The sequence below is a fragment of the Hemiscyllium ocellatum genome, chromosome 26 (genome assembly GCF_020745735.1).
Source record: "Hemiscyllium ocellatum isolate sHemOce1 chromosome 26, sHemOce1.pat.X.cur, whole genome shotgun sequence".
Taxonomy (NCBI): Eukaryota; Metazoa; Chordata; class Chondrichthyes; order Orectolobiformes; family Hemiscylliidae; genus Hemiscyllium; species Hemiscyllium ocellatum.
In genome coordinates, this window is record NC_083426.1 from 43,143,749 (window position 1) to 43,167,209 (window position 23,461).

General features: G+C 42.8%; 1 long non-coding RNA gene across 2 annotated transcripts; it reads left to right on the plus strand.

Moving 5' to 3' along the window:
• Nucleotides 1-712: 712 nt before the first annotated feature.
• On the plus strand, nt 713-16,673 carry LOC132828286 (uncharacterized). Of its 2 annotated transcripts, none has more exons than XR_009646094.1 (3): nt 713-804; nt 1,972-2,159; nt 15,685-16,673. It is a non-coding gene; the product is annotated as an uncharacterized LOC132828286 (long non-coding RNA). The 2 variants fall into 2 exon arrangements; XR_009646095.1 differs by lacking the exon at nt 713-804 and adding an exon at nt 1,068-1,138.
• Nucleotides 16,674-23,461: the final 6,788 nt, after the last annotated feature.

Here is a 23,461-nt window from a genome sequence, read left to right on the forward strand (position 1 = left end):
CCTGCAAAGCCACTGTCATGAATGAGCAGTGAGGAAGATCATTGAGATGGCAAAGACATCGTGGGTCAGTGAGCTGGCCGGCAGTGAGAACATTCCGATCTTCTGCTCCAAGTGAGCAGATAATTGACTCATTACAGGCTCCCAGCAATACCTCAGCATGGCCCCTTCCTTTCCACTTTTCAACTGAATACACACAGAGAAATCTCACAGTGTTCAAAGGATGAAGGACTGTCATTATGTAGAGAAAGCAGCCTCAGTAAAAGCTGTGAGGTTTACCACGAGTATGTTACAGAAGGCAACTTTCCTTTTAAAAACTCTTTGGTGCTTTTATTAAAGTCTCACCCCTCCCCTCACTGTGGAACAGAGGTCATTCCTTCTCACAACATTCTGGGTTCCAGTCTTTGTGGAGTCCAGTGAGTGAGACTGTTATTTTTAAACTAATTACTTTCACCACTGCACACATCTCAAATGTACATTTTGGTTTGAATTTTTTGGAACATTTTTGTGGTCGATTTATTAAAATACGGCAATAAAAAGCTGACTGAGGCAAGAAGAATATGTCCAGCCAGAGTAGGCAACCCCTGATTTCCCCCAATTGCAACGCAGGCATAGTAAAGGGCAGCTGTCACATCCTGTGCTGTCTAACTGAAGTGCAGTCTGATCTTTTGACCTTGTGTGAAAGTTCGTGGGGACATAGTCAGCTGACAGGTTTGGATCTTGTGTAGGAATGGAATATATCAATTCTCAGATTGAAAAGGATATTTTATTTCCCCTTTTCTCAATTGATGAATACTGCTCAATGTGGTAGGTACAAATCTCTCTTCTGCCACAACGTGCTATTTGGATTGTTAGATCAATGTTATTTTTGTGGTTCAAGCATTGGTGCCTGCTCAATTTTTGTGTGTTATTTTTGAGTACCAAGACTTAAATAGGAGTATTCAGGCAAATCTAAAGACTGCCAATTGTGGGCCCTTAAACTGATGCAGTGTAAACACTAATCAAATGAAGTCATGCACGCAGTTTACAGTTAAAAGAAAGGTCACTTAACTGCATGGCTTAGAGGTAAAGCTGATTATATGACTGAACAACAGAGATAATGGTGAACAACTCATTAACAGGAAAAGTAACCACATTACAGGTAGGCATGCTTTGAACATGCGTCTGTGGCTCACAAATTAACTTGTTCTTACTTTTTTGCCAATTTTTGCCAATATATTGTATATGCAGTACTCACCTTTAGATACCATATCCAAGTTTAGTCATTAACATCAATTTGACAACATTTAGACAGCATGTTTAAATACAGCTGAGTCTCAATCTTGTTATGAACGGATTAAAAACAAATAATACCTATCTATCTATTTAGCGTCTGTTTTAAAAACACATTAAACAACCCCAACAAAGATGGCAGCTATAATTACGTGACTGGATTTAGCAGTATCCTTCTAGAAGCTTCTCAAAACTCAATGTCAGCCAGATAATCAATGTACTCATGTATCTCCTGATGGAACTATTATGTTAAAACTGTTGTGGAAGTGATAGTATCCGTGAGAAAAAAAACCCCAAGCAACAGAAATGAAAGTTATCCCTATTCTATAAAAAGATGTGTTAATGACTTCCTATTCAGCCTCAGGGTTGGGCCACGGACAATTATTTATTTGTAGTGCAAGACTTTGTCATGATGGAAACTACTTCACACCTCCATCACCGCCACAACCTCCCCCTGCTTTCCCTGCATCCTCCCTTCCTGTCACCCTCGCCAAGGAAGCTTGGTCACATGATCAGTGCCATTTAACTAAGCAATTTTGAAATAGCTGTTGGTTCAGGGGTAATACAGCAGTTACTGGCAATATCAAAATCCCAAACTCCAAGCTACAAAAGGAAAATAAACCTCTGGACTGTAAAAAGCAGCCAATAATCTGAGACTGTGCTCTCTGTAAATAATCTTTTCATTCTTTTTCCAAATTTTAGCAATATTCCTCAAATCACCTTTGAAGAGAAATATAAAGAGAAGAAACTGTCCACGAGTTCTCAACTAGAGGCTGCCTAATCAACTGCCACCACAAAGGAATTACAGATGATAACTCCTGCTTTGGACTTTTGGACTCCATCTTAAAAGCAAATGCATTGATGAACTGATGGTATCCCTCATTTACTTTGTAAGTTGAATAATTTCTATATGCTTTGTCACTCGATCTCTCCCCGGTATATTTATGAACATCCTGTGTTACAAACTAACTCCCTGCATCTGAGATAAACATTCCAACAGTTTCGTTGTATTCCTTACAAAGTCAGCATTTCAAACGTAAGGACTCACTAGCCAATTGGGAGAAGAGCCTTGGCCGACATTTCCTGTCCATGACCAGGACCCTGTTCTATATACACACACCCCCCGAAAGCCACTGGATCAGCTACCTCAACCTCTAGGAATCAAATCTGGTGTCTTCCAAAATAATAATAAAAATAACAAACACAAAATCCTGGAAATACTCAGCAGGTATCGTAGCTGTCTGGCTCACTAAATATTTCCAAGGTTTTGTACATCTTTATTTCAGATATCCAAATACCTGTAGTATTTTGCTTTTGTCTGAAATCTTCCAAATTTGCAAACTCTGGTTTTCTCTTTGCATGAATTCAAGTCCACGGTACTGGGGTTAGTTGAAGAGCCCAAACCAAATGACAAAATGGAAATAAAATGCTGATTTTTTTTGATTTGGGGAAACAGATGTCAGAACGGTTGCAGTTCAGAATCCTGTCCTCAGGGAGAAACAGGCCCATCTTCAGAACTTGATCCAGACTACACCACACTCGCAATTCGGGCCATCTAAGTAATGCTGCTGGGTACCTTCTTGTGTTTGCAGGTCCAATGGGAGGCCTTCCTAATTAGACAGTGAAGTGTACGTATAGGATGCTTCAAGGTATATGTGTCTTAATTCTCAGCAAGTTTTAAAAATGAATTACTTAAAAAAGAGAAGAATTAACCTGATCATCGTTGGGGGATTGTTGATAGTGAGGCAGCTTGAGGGAGATGTCTCTCACCCAGCAGCCTTTGGCCTCATCTCCACTGGGGTAAGGTCAGACTGAAGGCCTGCCCCTGAGCTCTGGGCCACACCAACACCAATTGCTGCTGGCTCAAGGCAGGGAAGTTAAAGTATATACTCGAGTAATAGTCAATCTCATGTAACAGTTGACCTCTTATTTTTGGCCAAATAACCTTGAATTTTCCATTTATCTCATGTAAAAGTCAACCCTAGTTCTTCAGAGATGTAAGAACAATGTTTGTGGGTCAGGGTTCCAGCCATCACGTCCCACTCCCAACTTTTCAGTCTGCCGGTTGTTTCGATCCACTCCCGATCTTCCAGGCCGCTAGCTATTGGGTTCTGCTCCGGGTTTTCAGAATTAATGTAATTACTGGTTTAGAGACCAATTGGGCTTCTGCTAATGATATGGCATGAATGTCAACCCCTTAAAAAGAGTATCAATGTAATAGTCAACCCCATAAATTTAACCTTAAAAAGTAGTCAAAAACATTCGACCATTACTCAAGTATATATGGTACTTTCCATCACATCAGGAAATTAGACACTGACAAGTAGGACCCAGTCAGCTTCCTTAACTTAGGCAAAATTGAGGACTGCAGATGCTGGAAACCAGAGTTTAGATCAGAGTGGTGCTGGAAAAGCACAGCAGGTCAGGCAGCATCCGAGGAGCAGGAAAATCGACGTTTCGGGCAAAAGCCCTTCATCTGGAATGGAGGTAGGGAGCCTCCAGGATGGAGAGAAAAGTGGGGAGCTGGGGAGAAGGTAGCAAAGAGTACAGTAGGTGAATGGGGCTCGGGATGGAGGTGATAGGTCAGAGGGGAGGGTGGGGGAAGGTAGCAAAGAGTACAATAGGTGAATGGGGGTGGGGATAGAGGTGATATGTCAGAGAAGAAGTGGAGCAGATAGGTGGGAAGGGAGATTGGCAGGTAGGACAGGTCATGAGGACAGTTTCCTTACCTTGCCTTTCACACTGGGACATTCTGTCAGCACCAAAACAGCTGACACCAGGAACTGGGTTGTGAAACTGGAGTGCTAGTTAGTTCAGATCTGCTTCCATTCCCAACTTTGACAACGCCTGAAAATCCTGCCCACGGGAAAAACTGCATTTATTTCATGCCATACACAATTTGACAATATCCCTAAGTGTTTACAGTCAAGGAACACTTAACTATAGTGACTCATTCAGTGCTACTGGGGAAAGGCCACAAAAGTGCTGATGGTGCCCTTTAAATCTTTCTCCTCTCACCTTAAAAATATGTTCCCTAGCTTTGAACTAGGGAAAAGATCCTGGCTATTCACTTTATCCATGCCCCTCATAATTTTATATAAGGCCAGCCCTCAACCTGCTGTGCTCCAATGAAAATGGTCCCAGCTTATTCAGTCTATTTTTATAACTCAAACCCTCCCGCCTCAGCAACATCCTGCTAAATCTTTTCTACACCCTCTCTAATTGAATAATATCCTTCCTATAGAAGGGTGAACAGAACAGTACACATTAGTCTCAGTTTAACCCTTTAGGGTTTATAAGGTGGTCAGAAATACTAATATTTGAGTTTTGCAGCCTTCAGGATTATTTTTGGATAAACACCAGATCTGTGCAACTTTTTCACACAGCGGGTGGTTTGTATGTGGAATGAACTGTCAAAGGAAGTGGTGGATGCAGGTACAGTTACAATATTTAAAAGACATTTGGATAGGTACATGAATGGGAAAGGTTTAGAGGGATATGGGCCAAACACAGACAAACAGGACTAGATTAGTATGAGAAACTGGTCAGCATGGACAAGTTGAACCAAAGAGTCCGTTTCTGTGCTGTATGACTCTATGTTATCATTATAGGAAACTCAACAGTCAACTTTTTTGTTCAGTAAGGTCCTCCAAAGAGCTTAGAATATTAGCTTGACAGGCTGCTTTTGTGACGTTAATGGGGTGGGGGATAAGTTGATGGAGTGGATTTGGGCCTGTGGCAGAGGACTGGAGGATTGCAAATGTTATATCCCTGTTTTAACATGAAAGTGAGTCATACCTAGAGCTGTAGACCAGTTAGTATAACATCAGTACTGAGGAAACCATAACGCAATAGTTTGGAACAACATTAATTGGGAAAGGAAAAATACTGGCTAATAAATGAAAATGAGAAAGGATTTAACCTGCACCCTCCACCAATTCGCAATGTTTTTTCATAGAATAATCCTTACAATGTGGAAACAGGCCATTTGGTCCAACAAGTCCACACTGACCCTCTGAAGAGTAACCCACCCAGACCCATTTCCTTACCCTATTACTTTACATTTACCCCTGACTAATGTACCTACCTCCACACTCTTAACACTATGGGCAATTTAGCATGGCCAATTCACCTAACCTGAGCATCTTTGGATTGTGTGAGGAAATCCATGCAGAATGTGCAAACCCATGGGAGAATGTGCAAACTCCACACAGACAGTTGCCCGAGACTGGAATTGAACCTGGGTCCCTGGCGCTGTGAGACAGCAGTACTAACCACTGAGCCACTGTGCTGCCACGTTCTTAATGCCCTCCATAGTACACCAGGCCTCCACCACTTCTGTGACCTGCTTTAGCCAGTATGCTAACTTCATGTCCACTTATGCTAACTTATGAACATGCCATCCATTTCCATAACCTTCTAAACTCCCATGCCAACATCCAATCATAGAGGTTTGGAGCACAGAAAAAGGTATCCGAGCTCTTCAGGCTTGCACCAAGTCAAAAGCCAGCAGCTAATTATTCTAATCCCATTTTTCAGCACATTGTCCAAAATGCCATCTGATTCCCTGGCACCCCTTGCTCTTACACCATCCATGCGAACTCGCCCAATATCCACATGGGTAGATAATGAAGCTGAAATGTTCTAAAATTTGGGATGTATTTTGTAAGGGTCTGAGAAATGTGGGAAATGCTGAAACATGGGGCAGGATCAGACAAGATGGTGGCATTAATGCTGGTGGAGTGGATCTTCTTCCTCAATTGCTAGGCATTCTTCCATATGGCGGATACTCCACTGACCCAGGTGGCATCCTTAGACCAGGCTGGTATTTTCTAGTGTCATGGTCTCCCCTGCTGGTCCTGGGGTAAAGAGAAATCCCACATCTGCACCACCTGCTTCAGCAGATATCCAGGAGTGTGATGATTTCCTCAGTTTTCCATGTCAGGATCTATTCAGGGCAGCTCCGGTCCGACCGAGCTTGAAGAGCTGCACAATGAGCTTCTAAAATGGGATAGCAAGGGATGCCATTGAATTCTGGGATTAGATTACTTACAATGTGGAAACGGGCTCGTCGGACTAACAAGTCCACACCTACCCTTCAAAGAGCAATGTACCCAGACCCATTCCCCTATGTTTACCCCTTCACCTAACACTACGGGCAATTTAGTACGGCCAATTCACCCAACCTGCACATCTTTGGACTGTGGGAGGAAACCAGAGCACCCGGAGGAAACCCACGCAGACACAGGGAGAATGTGCAAACTCCACACAGACAGTTGCCCGAGGCTGGAATTGAACCCAGGTCTCTGGCGCTGTGAGGCAGCAGTGCTAACCACTGAGCCACCGTGCCGTTCCATGGCAAATGGCGAGTTGTTCAGGGAATGATCCTTGGTAAAACTGAAGTTCGTATCAAACGTGAGAGACTTCATAGGGTTGGGGTAAGCAGTTAATGAAGTGAGTTTGGTAAAGTATAGCAAGAAAATCTGGTAAACCTCATGGTGTGTGTAGCTATTGTAACAAAGTCAGCCAGGTGCATTTCATAGAATAAGAGTTCCCTGACCGGACTGGGTTAACAGGCCCAATCAGGGAGCCCTGGCTGACTGGGGCTGGCTCTGAGGGAGCTGGATCAGTGTCAAGAACTCTCCACTTGTATATAAAGGGTGATGTGGTGACAGGATACTGGCCTCTGTAGAGTTATTTCAGTGTGAATCCCACAAAATGGTGCACGTTGGATTTAGCCAAATCAAAGTAAGATGCAGCCCAATGTTTTAAACATTCATTACAGACTTCATTATGTTTTTAAGAATTCTCTAATACACAAAAGCCCATTCAATATAGTTAAATCCCCTCAAGTACATAATGCTTTATAAAAACCAATGTTTCTATTTGTAATCCCACATCGACTACTGCTAATCCATAAATAACTTATTTTAGCTGACAACTAAGTTAGGAATTAACAGCCTTCTGCTGTGATGATAGGTTGTGGAACACAATCAAGCGTTAATAATGCTGTTATGATAGTACTTGGAGTTATATCAACAAGAACAGGTCAGAATGCACGGGGATGATAGGTGCACTGCACTTTTGCAAACTAGGACACAGGCACCAGAGTTTTGGATACTGATGGAAAGCAGAACTAGAGAAATCAGCCTGGACTACATTAAAACCATCAGCAGATGTAACAAAGAATGGTGAGGGTTTTTGCAATAGGAGAACTGAGACAGGGTGGAAATGGATGACATTATGAAGATGAAAATAGGCGATCTTAGCGATGATCTTGATAAGTGGATGAAAGTACATCTCAGGGTAATGACAGTATGACATTATGAACCATCTGGCTCAACTTCAGACAGAGAGAAGGATAGAGTCGATGAATACAATGCTTTCAGTCTTCTTAATATTTCATTGGAATTATTGGTATTCCAAGTATTGGATTCAACTACTCAATCTTGTTTACATATTAAAATCTTGTATAAACTTGCCAGGAAATTTAAATTCAATTAAGATGTCTGTGAAATTACTTAATTGGGGTAAAAGCTCATCTGGTTTGCTAAAGTTCTTCAGTGAAGGAAATCTGACATGCTTACTCATCTGACCAAGACCTGACTCCAGCTCTACAGTAATAGCACTGATTCTACACTGCCCTCTGAAATTGCCTAGCAATCCAACCAAGTATATTAAACTAACTCACTTATTTCAAAACACCTTATTACAAATACTGCAACAGAAGGACTTATGCCCAAAACGTCGATTCTCCTGCTCCTTTGATGCTGCCTGACCTGCTGCGCTTTTCCAGCAACACATTTTTAAGCTCTCACAGACACAGGCAGGCAGTTTCATTTGTCCATTTTTAAGGGTGAATTCATGTAAATAATTTGATGTCATAACATTGTCATGGTCATTTCACAAGAATTTATGACTTTGGTAAAAGTTTGTAATTTCCACAAAACTTCCAGTGGAATAAAAACAGGGTCCGTTTAAACTCTGTTCCAATGGCCCTGCTGAGTTTGACTTTTCCACACATGAGTGTCACATCCCACCCCAATTGTACCTGCCCCTTCCCAACCACACCTCTACAAACGGTTTCTCTCGGACATGGAGTTGGGACGTGTGAATCTGGAGCCTGATCACCATTTTGGATGGACAGTGTAGTCTCCAGAACTTCAGGAAGTTCTTTGCAAATGCCTCTATTGGTAGATGTGATGCCTGTGTTTAGAATTGAGCTGTACAGACGAGGAAAGTCGCAGGTTCAATCTCTAATCATTGCTGAATCAGCTGATCAAATATCTGGTTTTATGACAATTGTTGTGATAACTTCTAGGTGGTGATGTCAATGAAAAACAACCAGATTTCCTGCACCTAATTTCTATCTGGTGGAGTCTTTGAAAGTTCCCAAACGTGTTTTGGTTGCAGAATGAATCGGGTTTAGGTCAGGAAGGACAAGCTCCTTTGGAAAAGGGTGGAAATTGGGTTTGAAAGGAGAAGCACCTTTTGTGGTTACACATTAAGCATGAGAACAAATTTTTATTTATAAGGCACCTTTATATGGAAGTTACCTCCATCACCTCACAGGAGCATTCTAAAATGGAGTCACGCAAGGGGATTTTGGGGTAGATGACCATTAGTTTGCTCAAACAGGTAGATTTGGAACAATGTTGTACAGAAAGAGAGAAGAGTAGAGACATGCAGAGAGGTTTACAGAGAGAAATTCCAGAGCTTAGACCTAGGCAGCTGAAGGCACAACCACCAATACCGGGTATTTAAACCTCAGATTGTTCAAGAGGCCAGGTTTGGCGGAGTGCTGATATTTGAGAGGTTTGAGGAGCTGCAGGGGATTACAGAAGTATGGGGTGGCAAAATGGGGAGGGCTTTGTAAACAAGGATGAGAAATTTAAAAATTGTGGCATTTCTTAACTGGACAATGTAGGTCAGAGCAAGCTTGGGGATGGGAAGTGCCCTGTGATTGTGAGCAATGATACAGCCAGCAGAGTTTTGACTGATCACAGAGGGCAACATTAGTGTAACCGCTCTGGAGCACATTAAAATAATCAAGTTTAAATATATCAAAGGGTTTCAGCAACAGAAGAGTGAGACACACCCAGTGGAACTGGGTGATGTGATGAAGGTAGGGATGGATGGTGGTGTTTGAGATGAATGTTTGGGATAAACTACAAATTGTCTGGTTCAACATTAGACAGGTGTCAGGGCGAAAGACAGGGCTGATGATGAGGGAGCACCATTTCAATCACAAACTAGAGACAATGGCCTAGATATTCTGATGATCAGTGAGTTGTTGGACCTGCAGAGACCGGAATTCCTCGTTGGGATCTTGCGGAAACCGCTCACACAGCTGATTCCATGACTGTTGCCTGACAGATAGAAAATCCTGATGGACAATTGGCCAACCTCTGGAATCCTCTAACAGAACTGATTATAAAGTAAGAAAATTCCATGGGATCTCCTCACTTAGTTACCCAGAAGCCAGTGGATTAGAAAATCTAGTTCAGCTCCTGGCTGACCATTTAGCTGACAGCCCAACCCACCACTGCCTCTACTCTGAACTACACTGTCCCCAAACCTTTACACTCTCCCGGACTACTGAAACTGCCCTCTGACTCGACTCTTCCCTGTCCAAATCCCATTCTCATCTAATGCCCATTAGAACCTGACGAGCCAAACACCATGAAAAATCCCCATTGCCTCTCTGCCACTATTGGCCTGATCACCCTGGACCCAATATCCCTTACCAGCCACCCTGACCGGACAACCCAACACACCAACAGATCCAACACCCCTTTCCTCTGGCCTGACCCAACCTCCACCTTCCCCTCTGCAGCCTTCCCCACCCTGTTCACCCAGCACTCAATTTCTCTCCAACCACCAGCTTGACATCACAGTCCAGCACACACTCTCCAAATTCAACTTCCAGGATTCCTGGTTTCTGCCCAGCTGACTCCATGCTTGATAATGTTGACACTTTCGGGAGCAGTGTTCGAGGTGTGGCATCAGAGTGGGGGGTTGTGGTGGAGAGGGATTTTTGTGGGGTCAGGGAGGGATGGGAACTCTGCTGCAGTTAATCAATGTCAGGATGAGGGAGTGGGTTGTTACTGTCATAGGGTTGGTGAGGGAGGGGTTGTCACTTTGGGAACTGGAGGTGAGGAAGAGATAATCACTATCGGAGGGTGGTAAGGGATGGTCACTATTGATGGGGGGAAATGAGAAAGAGGTGATCACTGTTGGGAAGAAGGTGTGAGATGGTCACTGTTGGGGTGAGGTGTAAGGCAGAGATGATCACTGTTGGTTGGTTGGGGGTGGAGGGGGTTTATAGTGAGGTTGATGGTCACACTGAACAAAGAAATAAACGCATGCAGTCTTTGGACATTTAAACTTCACAGATTACAGCACCTACTTCCATGAAAAAGGAAACACCTGTGATTATTTATCTTGCACAATGAGGGAATTGTTAGAGTTTGGATACAGTCATGTTTCTGAAGGAACTGGGAGTGGGATTGCTAGAAAGAACAGTGACCTCAGTCCTGATGTAATAATCTAAATGCTGCATAGCAATCTGACTGTAGTCACCGCTCCTGGGAATATCTGAGGGAATGCTTTCAGCTTTACAATGTTTAGTTGGACTTACAGGTGGGTTCAAGTATTGTTCACATTGTGAAGTCTTGTATTTTCATGTCCATGTGTGTGAGTGGAATTACTACCGTCTATGATACCAAAGTGGAAAGTCTGAAAGAGTATAGAAAGATGAACACAGAAATTTGATTTGTCTTTACTGAGTGGAACTATTTGTCCAAGCCCGGTCTATCTATGATTAACATGTACACTCGTGTTTAGTATCAATGTATAATAAAGTGTTATTTTCAAGTCTAAGCTTAAAGAGAGTTGTTGACTTTGCCTTCTCCTTGACCAGTCTGTCTTGAACTCAAACCACATGATAATAGAAGGTAGAGGCAGTGGGATTCACTATCATTTGGAGGAGGGACTTTGTCTGTCCAAGGCATCTTGACCTCACATTGACTTGAGTGGCAATCTCTCATGGTCTTCCAGAAGATCTAGTGTGGTGCTTTGAAGTGATAGGAGCCACGGGAAGGGCTAGTCTTCATCCTCCTGTGTAAAAAGGCAAGATATTTGAATTTATACTAGTAAAAATAGCCAGAAATATTAACCCTTCAGACCTCACCACCACCACCATCTTATGGCCTAGTAAGATCAGTTTGGCCATAATGGCTGCCAGATGACCAAGGAGAAAGACCGAGCTGTAGCCATCCGCCGTGGTGACTTTGTATTTTCCTCAACCAGTCTGTATCAAACCTAAACCCAGTGCGGCATTACACGTTACAGAAGAAGAATTTTCACAGGGAGTACCTGAACGGTGCACTTCAGAGGACTGGCAAAGCCCTGAAGCCAAATATCACAAACATATCATGTTGGGTTCATCTCTGTCTGGAGATAATGCAATCCCTTTTGTTGAATTGGAAGTATTTTAGTTTTAAGAAGATAAAGTTGTTGCCATACTTTTTGTTTCTTTTAGCCAGTGTTGTTAATTAACTTGCTGTGACACTGGCAGGAAGGACCCTCTATTATGTAGTCTTTATTATATTTTCAATTCAGGAAATAAGTTACTGATCTCCATGAACCAGAGAGGAAAAATAATCCTGCATATGTTAGAATACACACTCATGTCTACCCTTGTGCTGGCCCCCAGCTATATATTGTTACTGAACAAGGACACTGCCCTGGTCAGGATCCGCAAAAACAATTAGAACCAGAGTCTGGTTGGATCAAATTATTGCTCATGTCTGACCCTCCCCAATAAATACAGGAAAACTGAAAGTTTATTTTTAAATGTGCTGAGAATCTATAACGCAGGGCACCGTCAAACTAAAAAAAAGTCAAGGGAGGGGCTAGAACTGTGCTGTTCAAACAATTAAAAATCTCCACGAGCTGATATGCTATTGTTTAATGGTTTTATTTCTAAATGTCTCTGATAAAGTGTCCCTTCTTACAAGTATGTTAAAAGGAACAGGCACAGCACATTCATGGAAGGCGGAAGACTTGTTTACTGTTGAAACAAACCCAGTCTTCAACTCGCACTCTGCAGGTCACCAGTGGGTCATAAGCTAAGAAACAAAGGAAAGCATTGCATTTTTATAATACTTCTGATGTACACTAGCCATCTCAAAGCAGTTAGAGGCAATGGCTGCTGTTGCAAGGCAGAATCTGCAGCAGCAAATTTGCACAGCACGTTCCTACAAAGAACAGCGTGATAAAGATCAGAAAACCTTGTTTATTTTGCAATGAGGTCTGAGGGATAAATATTGGCTGGAAAACCAGGGATAACTCCCCTGTTTCTTTTCAAAATACCAGTACAATATCTTTCAAGTTGACCCAAAAAAGACAGACAGAGCACAGGAGCTGTTAACTGAACAGTGATGAACTTTGTCCTAATTTTATATTTTTTATTATGTCCGACTTCTGTCCTTGATGTTGGTGTAGTGGTAGGGGCGACATGTAAAACGTTTCACTGTATTTTTTATGTATAAGTACATTTGACAATAAATTTCTCTTCTACTTTAGATGGGGCTTGGTTTACTATCTCGCCTCAAGGTTGGACCTCTGACTGTGCAGCTTTCCAACAGCAGTGCACTTGATGTTCTCTATGCTAGACTGATTTAGAGGCAAGAGAGCTACCAATTGATCCACTGCTGATATACTGGAGGCTAAACAGCTGCACACACTGTAGCAAGCCCTCAAAAGTAAGGAAGACTTGTGCCTTGAAGACACTACACTAAGATGAGAAATGCAGCTAATCGTCTGGGGTTCAGGGAGAAAGAAATCAGTCAGCTCACAACAATTTATTGTGGTGAATGGATCACTGTACTGCTCTTCCCTTCCCCATAGCTCTCATAACTGTTCTGGAACCTCCAAACATCTCTGTTCCCCTCCCTCAGGATCTCTGCTTTCTGTACTGTCAGTGCAGTGGAGACAGCTCAGGGATCAGAATTTTGATTCGATTTATTATTGTCACATGTACCTAGGCACAGTAAAAAGCTTTGTTTTGCATGCAGTACGGGCAGATCATACCATACAAATTGCATAAGAGTAAGAGAACAGAGTGAGGAATGCAATGTTACAGCAATAGGTAATATGCCCAAAGAACGAGGTCAACATTAAATTTAAAATTTGTACAGTCTATTCAGTCTATTAACAACACTGAGGAAGAAGTTGTTCCTGAATCTGTTGGATTTTGCTTTTGTATCTTCTGTATGGTGGATGAGGTTGGAAGAGATTATAGTCAGGGTGGGAGGGATCTTTGATAATGTTGGCTGCCTTCATGTGGCAGTGGAAAGTGTAGACATTTAATTTGATTGAGGCAGGTTCGACCAAACCATTCAAGACGATTTTAGATTGCTATCTGAATGGAAAGAATGTACTGGGAAAAGGCAGGGGAATGGCACTATACCAAAAAGTTCATGTGCAGAGTTGATGCAAAAATCGTGAACTGAACAGCCTCTTACTGCAGGTTAACAATTCGGTGGTTGTGTAAAAGCTGTTGTGTCCTGAACTGGCTTAATCAACATGTAGCTGAAAATGTGTTGCTGGAAAAGCGCAGCAGGTCAGGCAGCATCCAAGGAACAGGAAATTCGACGTTTCGGGCATAAGCCCCTGATGAAGGGCTTTTGCCCAAAACATCAAATTTCCTGTTCCTTGGATGCTGCCTGACTTGCTGTGCTTTTCCAGTAACACATTTTCAGCTCTGATCTCCAGCATCTGCAGACCTCACTTTCTCCTATTCAACATGTAACTCATTCAGTGGTGCCATCTTCACTGAATCGCCCATTTCCCACAACCTGGGGGTTGCCATCGACCCGAAACAGAACTGGACTAGTCATACAAGTACTGTGACCACAAACACAGGTCAAAAGACTAAGAATTCTGAAGTGACTAACTCACTTTTGACTTTCCAAAGCCAGTCCACCATCTGAAAAGCAAAATGTCAGGAGTGTGATGACATACTCCACCCTTTCCTGGATGACTGCAGTTATAACAATACTGAAGAAGCTTGACACCATTCAGGATAAAGCAGCCCACTTGATTGGTGCCACATCCTCAAACACTGACCTACTCCACACGGATATTTAGTAGCAACATGTAACATCCAGAAGATGCACTGCAGAAATTCACCACGGCTTCTTAAACCTCACCTCTACTGTCCAGAAGCACAAATACAAGGAAAAACCACCATCTGAAAGTTCCCCTCTAAGCACTCACCATCCTGACTTGGAAGTATTCCTTCACTGTCAGTATGCGATAAACCTGGAACCCCTTTCCTAAAAGACATTGTGGGGAGATCTACATCTAATAGATTGCAGCGGTTCAAAAAGCTAATTCACCATGACTTTCTCAAGGTCAACTTGGGATAGGCAATAATTACCGGTCCAGCCAGTGACACCCATATCCCATGAATCAATAAATAAAATCTTTAGACCTACAGTAATGTGGTTAATTCTTTATTGCCCTCTGACACAACCTAACTCATCATTTCAAAAGTTAGGCTACACATGTTACCCTTGTCGGCAATACCCACATAACATTAAAGTATCAAGAAATAAACTTTGTTGTGAAAATAGGGACAGAGAGATTTAAATAGTCCAACTTAACATAACAATTCCAAAAGGAAATTGTATGGAAACTTGAAGGAAAAGAACTTGCATGATTACAGTGTTGAGCAGGGGCATGACACTGAGTGGGTTGCTCTGCGAGGAGCTGACATAGATTCATGGGCTGAATGGCTTACTTTGTGGAGATGAGATGACCTTTAAGGTCGGTACAATGCCCATTGACATTGGTAAACGTAGGCATGAATGTATGTTTAAAAACTCATTACTGTCGAGCTTACTGGAACAGACCTGTCAAAGATATCGAGACAACCTTGCAGAGGGAACTTTTCAGCTGTCATGCATTTCAAATTCCTTTAATTTTTTGAAAAAGATATTTGGATTGTTAAAAAAAATGATGGAATGAAATAGCAAACAGTCAGCTGACAGAACTGAAAGATTCCCTTCTTGGCTTACAGCTGCATGAGTGATTTCAGAAATATCCTTTATCACACTAAATTTCCTGCTATTCACTGTTTGATTGACAGATCCATGTGGTTATAAACTTAAACACGGGATGATAAATTCTCATTTTTTTTACCATAAGGGAACACTGCACTTGAATTAAATTTCTATTGATAAGAACACCAGCCACAGCTCCTGATCATTTGATAGCCTTTGTATTGTGAATGCAAACCATTACAAAGGAAATTTTTAACCCTGTCAATCACAACAATACATTTTGTCCTAATGCTTATAGGTGCATTTATTCTGATCTTACTGAGATGCTTTATTTTCCTTTCAGATGCTTAGAAGGTGCAGACTATGGAGGAACATCAAGCAGAGAGAGATGGGGAAGATCCCTTCGTTCGCAGTCACCAGCTCAGGTACTGTATGTCAATGACAGGATAGGTTTGAGTTGGCACCAAGAACCAATGTCCTCGACACAGAGCAGGTGACTGCACAGTATACCCAGCTGTTGGGCCAAGGGTGAGGATACAACACAAAACTCAGATGTGTACAGCCCACAGAAGAACATAAGCAAAATGGAATGCTTGTTATGTTGAGAAGCCAACCAGTAAACCTATAGATATTGTCAAGGAAGATGGAAGGGTCCAGCACCAGTCTGGCTCGGAACTTGGATCCCATCTTTTCTAGCCTGAAAATGATGACTAACTGCATTAACACATCGGATTTGACTCTACATTGGTTTGAATGCTGTATCAATGCAGCTTCTGGTAGCTGATGTCACAGCTTCTTAAACCCACAAGCAGCAGACACCCAATGTGTGAGTGTTGCAGTAGAAACTCAACCACCTAAGCTCAGTCTGATGCCCTCATGACCGTGGACTACCAGGACAAGAGAGACCCAACAAGCTGTTCTCCAACTACTAGGATTGTTGCAGCAGCACACCGGAGAGTGGACCTTGGCTCCATGGAGTATGATCTTTTGTCAAAATGACAGAATTGGACCCCCTCCTCTTTGCCATTATATAGTGTCCATTCTGTGTCTGTAACCACCTATGTTTGAGATTCTGTAGTTCACAATAGGGCCTTCACAGGCCAGAGCTGCTGGAGGTCACCCTGCAAGAGTGTGGGATTGAACGTTAGCCTCCTTCTACCAGTCAGACTGAGTAGCGGGGTCGGAATAGACTGATATCCAGAGGCAAGTGGAGAATAGTGAGTGAGTGAGTAAGTAAATATTTGTGATGTTTTATACCTTCCAAGGGTATTTCTTTCAATCTTAACAAATTTGTCATTAAAGGTGATCAGTAAAGATATTTCATTTCTCTTTGAGGGTTGTTGAATCCTGGTTTCTAATGGTATTCAAGTGTAAAACATTTTTGCCTTCTTCTCAGCTGGGTAGTTCCAGTATTCCAACTGTAGTTAACATTTTCTTTGATGCTGGAGTGTGACGTTGGCGTTTATCTGTCCACCTCTTTCTTTCAGGGATTAAGCTTTCGTTTGAACTTTTTTTTTATTATCGGGTTTTATATTTGTCTTCCCATTGTCCCCTTCCAGGCATGTCCTCATCTTAAAAGTAGATTTTTCTGGCTCTTTCTGCCAGCTGTGATGATGTCTTTAATGCTTGAGTCCTCCATGAATCTTTAACGTTAGATGTTTTTAATATCCATATGTGTCCTACCGAAGTAGTCATGGTTACACCTCCAAACCTAAATTTAAAACCAGATGATATTATGACAGGCTGGTTTTTACTGCATTCACATTGTATGCCAATGAGGGTTGCACCCTGGAATCATCAGCCATGAGTCACTAGGCAGCTGCTGTAAACCAGCTGAGTTTGTTGTAATTGCTCAAATATAGCTGACCGAATGGACTACACAGAATATCCTGAATATTGCCAGGGCACTGGGAGGGTATTGATCTGGATAAGTGACTGCCTGTGACACACACCAACCAGAAGTTAGGTGGAATCCCTCCTGGTTCCAGTAGAGGGCGGAGTTGACATTCAATGATTTGGAGATGCCGGTGTTGGACTGGGGTAGACAAAGTTACAAATCACACAACACCAGGTTATAGTCCAACAGGTTTAATTGGAAGCATCAACTTTTGGAGCGCCGCTCCTTTGATCACCTGATGAAGGAGCGTCGCTCTGAAAGCTAGTGCTTCCAAATAAACCTATTGGACTATAACCTGTCTTGTCTGATTTTTAACTTTGAATATTCAATAGCACCCGGCACCGCAGGGAAGTCAAGTGAAGTTGCAGGTTCACTCTCTCCTACAGCTCACTGGCAAAGAAGAATGAAATAGAGATAGTTTTCCGAGAAGAGAGTTTCAATGGCGATTCCTTTGGAATGATAGACAGCAAACTGAATTGTTGCAAATAGCTCCATTCGAGCTTGAAAGAGTTACTTCAACACTCAAAGCTTACAGTTTCCAACTGCTGATGCATGTCACTATCCTGAAACTGTACTGTAATTAGATAAACTAAAACAAAGAATGCAGATGCTGGAAACCTGAAACAAAGAAACAAACAGGACAGGCAGCATCTGTGGAGAGAAATCAGAGTTCAAGTTTCAAGTCCAGTGACCCTTCTTCAGAAAGAGGCTGACACCAGAAGTTCATTACCACAGTCAGTGACACTGCCATTGGCTGTGACACTCCTTCCCAGCTCTGCTTGATTGCAGTGTGACCTAAGCAAGTGGCTGACTTCATGGATGACATCCTTACTGCAGCACTGATATTCCACACACTGCTTCCGACTGAGCTTCAGAGAGGAGAATTAATACAGTAATACAGTAGGTCTCTCCTGCTGTGTTGATCTTCCAATCTCTTCTCTACTCCATGTGCCCTCCATTCATCCTCCAAATCATATTGTGCACCTGGAGGAAAGGATGACTAATGCATCTATGTCTGTCAGAAATGGAGTTGTGCAGGTGCTTGAAGCCAAATCTCCTTTAGCACCTCAAAATCTGCTTGTAGAATTTTTCAGCCACAAATAATTATAGAAAGCATTGAACACTTGCAGAGGCAAAGCTACAGTCCGGACACTACAATTGCACTTTTTTCTACTAAACCTACCTTTAGCTTTGTAAGGTTCAGAGAAGATTGATGTCCAATCTGGCTGCACTAGTTTAGGAAACCTGGTCCACATGCAGGAATGGGGCCAAAGGGTTTGATTTCGTGCCGTATGACTAGCGTTAAATCACAGCACACACCCTAAACCTACAGTATACAGCATGCTCAGTTGTTCACAGCATCCATTCCAGCACCATCATTGCTATGAAACGGCCACACACCTTGAAGACAATTTGAAGCCCTGAGAAAGCTACAGCTATGGCCATGTCCATGTATCTTTCAGAGAGAGTATCTCAAACCGCTGGCCACCACTAATCTGTTATGAGGCAGGATGTGATGTTTTGTCCCATGACTCTGCAGCAGTTCTTTAGGTTAGATGGTTGGCAGTCTCCCAGGTGACATTGACCCAGATATTGCAATGACCGGAGAGTTGTTGGAACAGCGCAAACTGGAGTTGGCCTCAGGACCAAGCAGAATTCCTGACAGAGGTGACTCCCCAATAATGGAATTTTTTGAAGGGCAATTTGTCTATACCTGGAACACTTTAAAAAGAGACCATTATAGTCAGATAATTCAAAAGATTCTGACTCACTTCAGCTTAATTGCTATCCAGGAAACGTTAAAGTACTAATAGTCTACCATAAATTCTGAATAACTACAGTAATTGCCAGAATCACCATTGAGTGCCACAGCTAATCCTCCCCTGACTCATTGCATAGCTCTCCCTTCTGCACTTACCCCTTTCTGTTCCCTCCCACAACAGCAGTAAGGTCTCTTAGTCCTCAATTTCCACCCTATCATCCTCCGTATCCAAATGATCGTTAGTCACCATTTTTGCCACCTCCAGTGGGAAGCCACCCTCACACATATTCTTCTCCCCACTCTTGTCAGCATTTCGTAGAGACCGTTACCTGGTCTACTTCTCCTCCACTCCCAATATCACCCCACGTTCCAACGGCACCTTCCCACTTGTAATATCTGGCCATTTACTTCCTCACTCCTCAATTTCCAAGACCCCAGTCACACCTTCCAGGTGAAGCAGCACTTTACCTGCTCTGGACTCAATCTAACCTACTGCACTTTGCTGCTCACAATGGGGTCTCCTCTACACTGGGGAAATGAAATGGACTGGGTGTCAGCTTTGTGGAACACCTACGTTCTTTCTGCAAAAGGCACCCTGAGCTTCAAGTTGCCTGCCACTTCAACACATCTGAAAATGTGTTGCTGGAAAAGCGCAGCAGGTCAGGCAGCATCCAAGGAACAGGAGATTCGATGTTTCGGGCATAAGCCCTTCTTCAGGAGAAGAAACATCGAATCTCCTGTTCCTTGGTTGCTGCCTGACCTGCTGCGCTTTTCCAGCAACACATTTTCAGCTCTGATCTCCAGCATCTGCAGACTTCACTTTCTCCTCGAAGACTTCAACACATCTCCCTGGCCAACATCCCTGTCTCGGGTTGCTACATTTTTACCTGCTCATTGTCTCCATTATCAGCTTTTTCTTTCCCCAGGCTTGCCAGTATCCATCCCTCTGTCTTCCTATTTCCACCTATCTGCTCACTTCTTCCCCAAACCCCCCACCCCGCTAACCAACAACCCCGACTTTCAGCATATGTACCAACCTTTCCTAGTTACTACCAGTTCTGAAAAAGAGTCACTGGACTCAAGACATTACCTCTGCTTTCTCCCCACAGATGCTGCCTGACCTGTGGAGTTTCTCCAGCAGTTTGATTCTGTTCCTGCCCTGACACTACCCTAATCTGAATTGACACTCCACTCCACCAGTCTGACCTCCCCCAGACACAGCATCCCCTCCTCCCTCACCAGTCCGCCACCCCTCCCCCAGAACTGATACTCTTTCCCCTCTATCCCCACTGACTTGATAGGCCTGGATCTGACAACCCTCTTAACCCACCCTCAGCACTCAATTACCAGGTACCCAGGCATCCTCCCCACCTGTCACCCCCCTCCTCATCCACCTGTCATATGAGCAACCTCACCCAATTGTCTCACTGCCCCTTACCTGGCACCATGACGTTACATTTACCTGACTTGCTTACCTTTTCCCTCGAACTGTCTGAGTGTCTGGCTATGACACTGGACATTAAATCACAGAGTCCCACACATTGACTGCTGCAGAAGGGGGAATGGTTTCCACTAAGGCTTTACTCATCGCTGAATACATGGATTCCTGATGGGTTTGTAGCAGGAGGTCGCTGCCCAGGACTCTGTAGTGCATAATTTATCCAAAGGAAAATGGATCACTTTTTTATCCGACGAGGGGCAGAAAATAGGATTTTTGATCTGATCAGAAATCTGGAATATTTGTTTGTAAGTAGTCTTATGTGCGGATAACCGTGTTATTGTTTCACCAACCTTTGTCATATTTTTAGTATGTTACAACAAATTGAAGGATGCAACAATAGCATTTTAAAAAATGGTTTAAACTACCCTATTCCAAGTAACTAATTGTTTGTGAGGAAAACGCATAAAATTCAATATTTACACATGTACACATTGTAGGGATAAAGTTAAAAATCACACGACACCAGGTTATAGTCCAACAGGTTCATTTGGAAATACTAGCTTTGGGAGTAAAACTAGTGATTCCAAATAAAGCTGTTCGACTATAACCTAGTGTTGTGTGATTTTTAACTATATCCACCCCATTCCAACACCAGCTCCTTCACACCATGTTAAGGATAGTTATAATAATGGGCTATTTCCTTTCAAAGAAATCACAGTTGTGTTAAAAAAAAACAGTAAATTCATGGAAAGAAAGTTTTCTTTCTCAGTCAGCCTGCTTTATATCACTTGCAAATCTTTCATTATGTAATATCTCCCTCAGGCAATGAATAAACCTGATCCTTCTGCTGCTCTCTGGCATCAGGTGTCCAAAATACTTCTCTTCTTTTTTATTCGGTTCTCGAATTTCTAATCGTCCCCCGGCATCCACAGCCTTCTGGAGGGAGGGAGTTTATCCCAAACTTTATATAATTTCACTCATGTTTTAAATTTGAAGACTATCTCCTGTTAGCAGGTTTGGGGCTGGAGGGGATATTAAATTTCCCAGGTGGCCTAAACTACCTGCAATTTTACTTGGAGCAGACAAGGCCTAGAGTGGAAATTGATGGTGTAGCTGACAATGGAGGAAGTTAACTAAGATTCGAAAGATCACTTGGGCCAATGGGCTGAGGAGAGGCAGGTGAAATTTAATTTGAATAAATGTGAGGTGTTGTATTTTGGTAACACAACAAGGGCGGGACTTATACAAGACTGGTGGGTTTGAGTTATAAACAGGCTGGATAAATTGGGACTTTTTTCACTGGAGAGTAGAAGGTTGAGGGGTGACCTTACGTAGAGGTTTGTAAAATCATGAGGGGCATAGATAAAGTGAATAGCCAAGGTCTTTTCGCGAGGGTGGGGGAATTCAAAACTAGGCAGCATATTTTTAGTGTGAGAGAAAGATGTAAAAGGGACTTGAGGGGCAACATTTTCTACACAGAGCAGGGCACACACGTGGAATGAACTGCCAGAGGAAGTGATGGATGCAAGTACAATTACAACATTTAAAGCATTTAAACATTTGGATAGGTACAGGAATAGAAAAGGTTTACAGGGATATGGGCCAAATGCCAACAAATGGGGCTAGTTTAGTTTGGGATTATGGTCAGTATGGATGAATTGGGCTGAAGGGTCTGTTTCTGTGCTGTATGACTCTATCACACCATCTTCACTGCAGTTGGGGCCTTTAAGAGGCCAATGAACAACCTTTTTAAGGGCTCCTTCCTTCCTGACCTCAACCTTGAAGCTGGCAGGAGGAGTTTAATGGCAGGGGGTAAACCACAACCCTGTCCTGTGACTGGGGAGGAAGGGCTGGACGACCCACTTTGAACTGTCCCTTTTCCACATCGGGCACCCTTCCACAAGATCTGCTCCCCCAGAAATGCTCCTTTCCACCCTGACCTCTCATCAAGACCCCCAACTCCCATTCCAATTCCCTCCCCGATGTCTCCTTGGTACGTAACCGGTTCTGGGACTTGGAATCTGACCATTACTTGTGGTCCTAGTCCTAGCCACTACTGGGACTGCAGAGTCTGACCAGACAATCAGACCGGGTGACAGCTGAGCAGAGATTTCTAGCTGAGTGAGGTGCTACCTCAATATAAATAGCCGTGAGGTTTCCATGATACTCCCAGAAAATCTCACTCCTTGTTCTGGATTCCTTCAGGAGAGGAATCCTTAATATCCATATCAAATCCTTTTAATAATTTACAAATCATAGTTAGATCAGCCCTCAGTCTTCCACATTTAGGATTACAAGCCAACTTTATGCAAGCTGCCCTCATATTTGAGCACTCAAGCCTTTGGTTAGTGGATCTGTGCTGCAAACACTCTCAAAGGCCAGCCCATCTTTCTAGCCACGTGCTGCCCAAGAGACAGCTGTACTTTGTGGCACATACTGAGGCAGCAATTGTCAAGGATGTAGAGCAAATATAATGAGGCATAAACATTAGATACATTTATGTTCAAAAATCTACACAATGGAGCCACCCATCGCAATCTTTCACCTCCCAGGAAAGAAACTGCTCATTAAATCACTTTTTATCTTTTGCACACCCAAAAAAATTTTATCAATTTAAACTCAGCTACTGACACAATAAACATGTGCATCTCTTTCCTGTTACAATAACGGATGCTCAGAATTCCAACATGATCTATTCCTCGAGCTGTTATCAGAGAGATCAATGTTTTCTGTGCTGTGCATGATCTTGACAAAACTGACAACAGCAGTAACATGAAAACCATCTGTGGCCAGTCCGAGATTTTTTACACCGTAGCTGACTTTAAAGGAAATGGTTGATAATGTTAACTTTATATTGTACTGGCTAACTTGGCCAGGTTTCTCAAAGTTCTGCAAAGAGAGAGAGAGAGAGAGAGAGAGCACTTCTTGGAAACAGATGATCTAAACTCAAAGCACTTCTGAGGAGAATAATTATAGTCATTAAACCTTTTCCAACTGAACTCCAACTAGAATAATCTGAG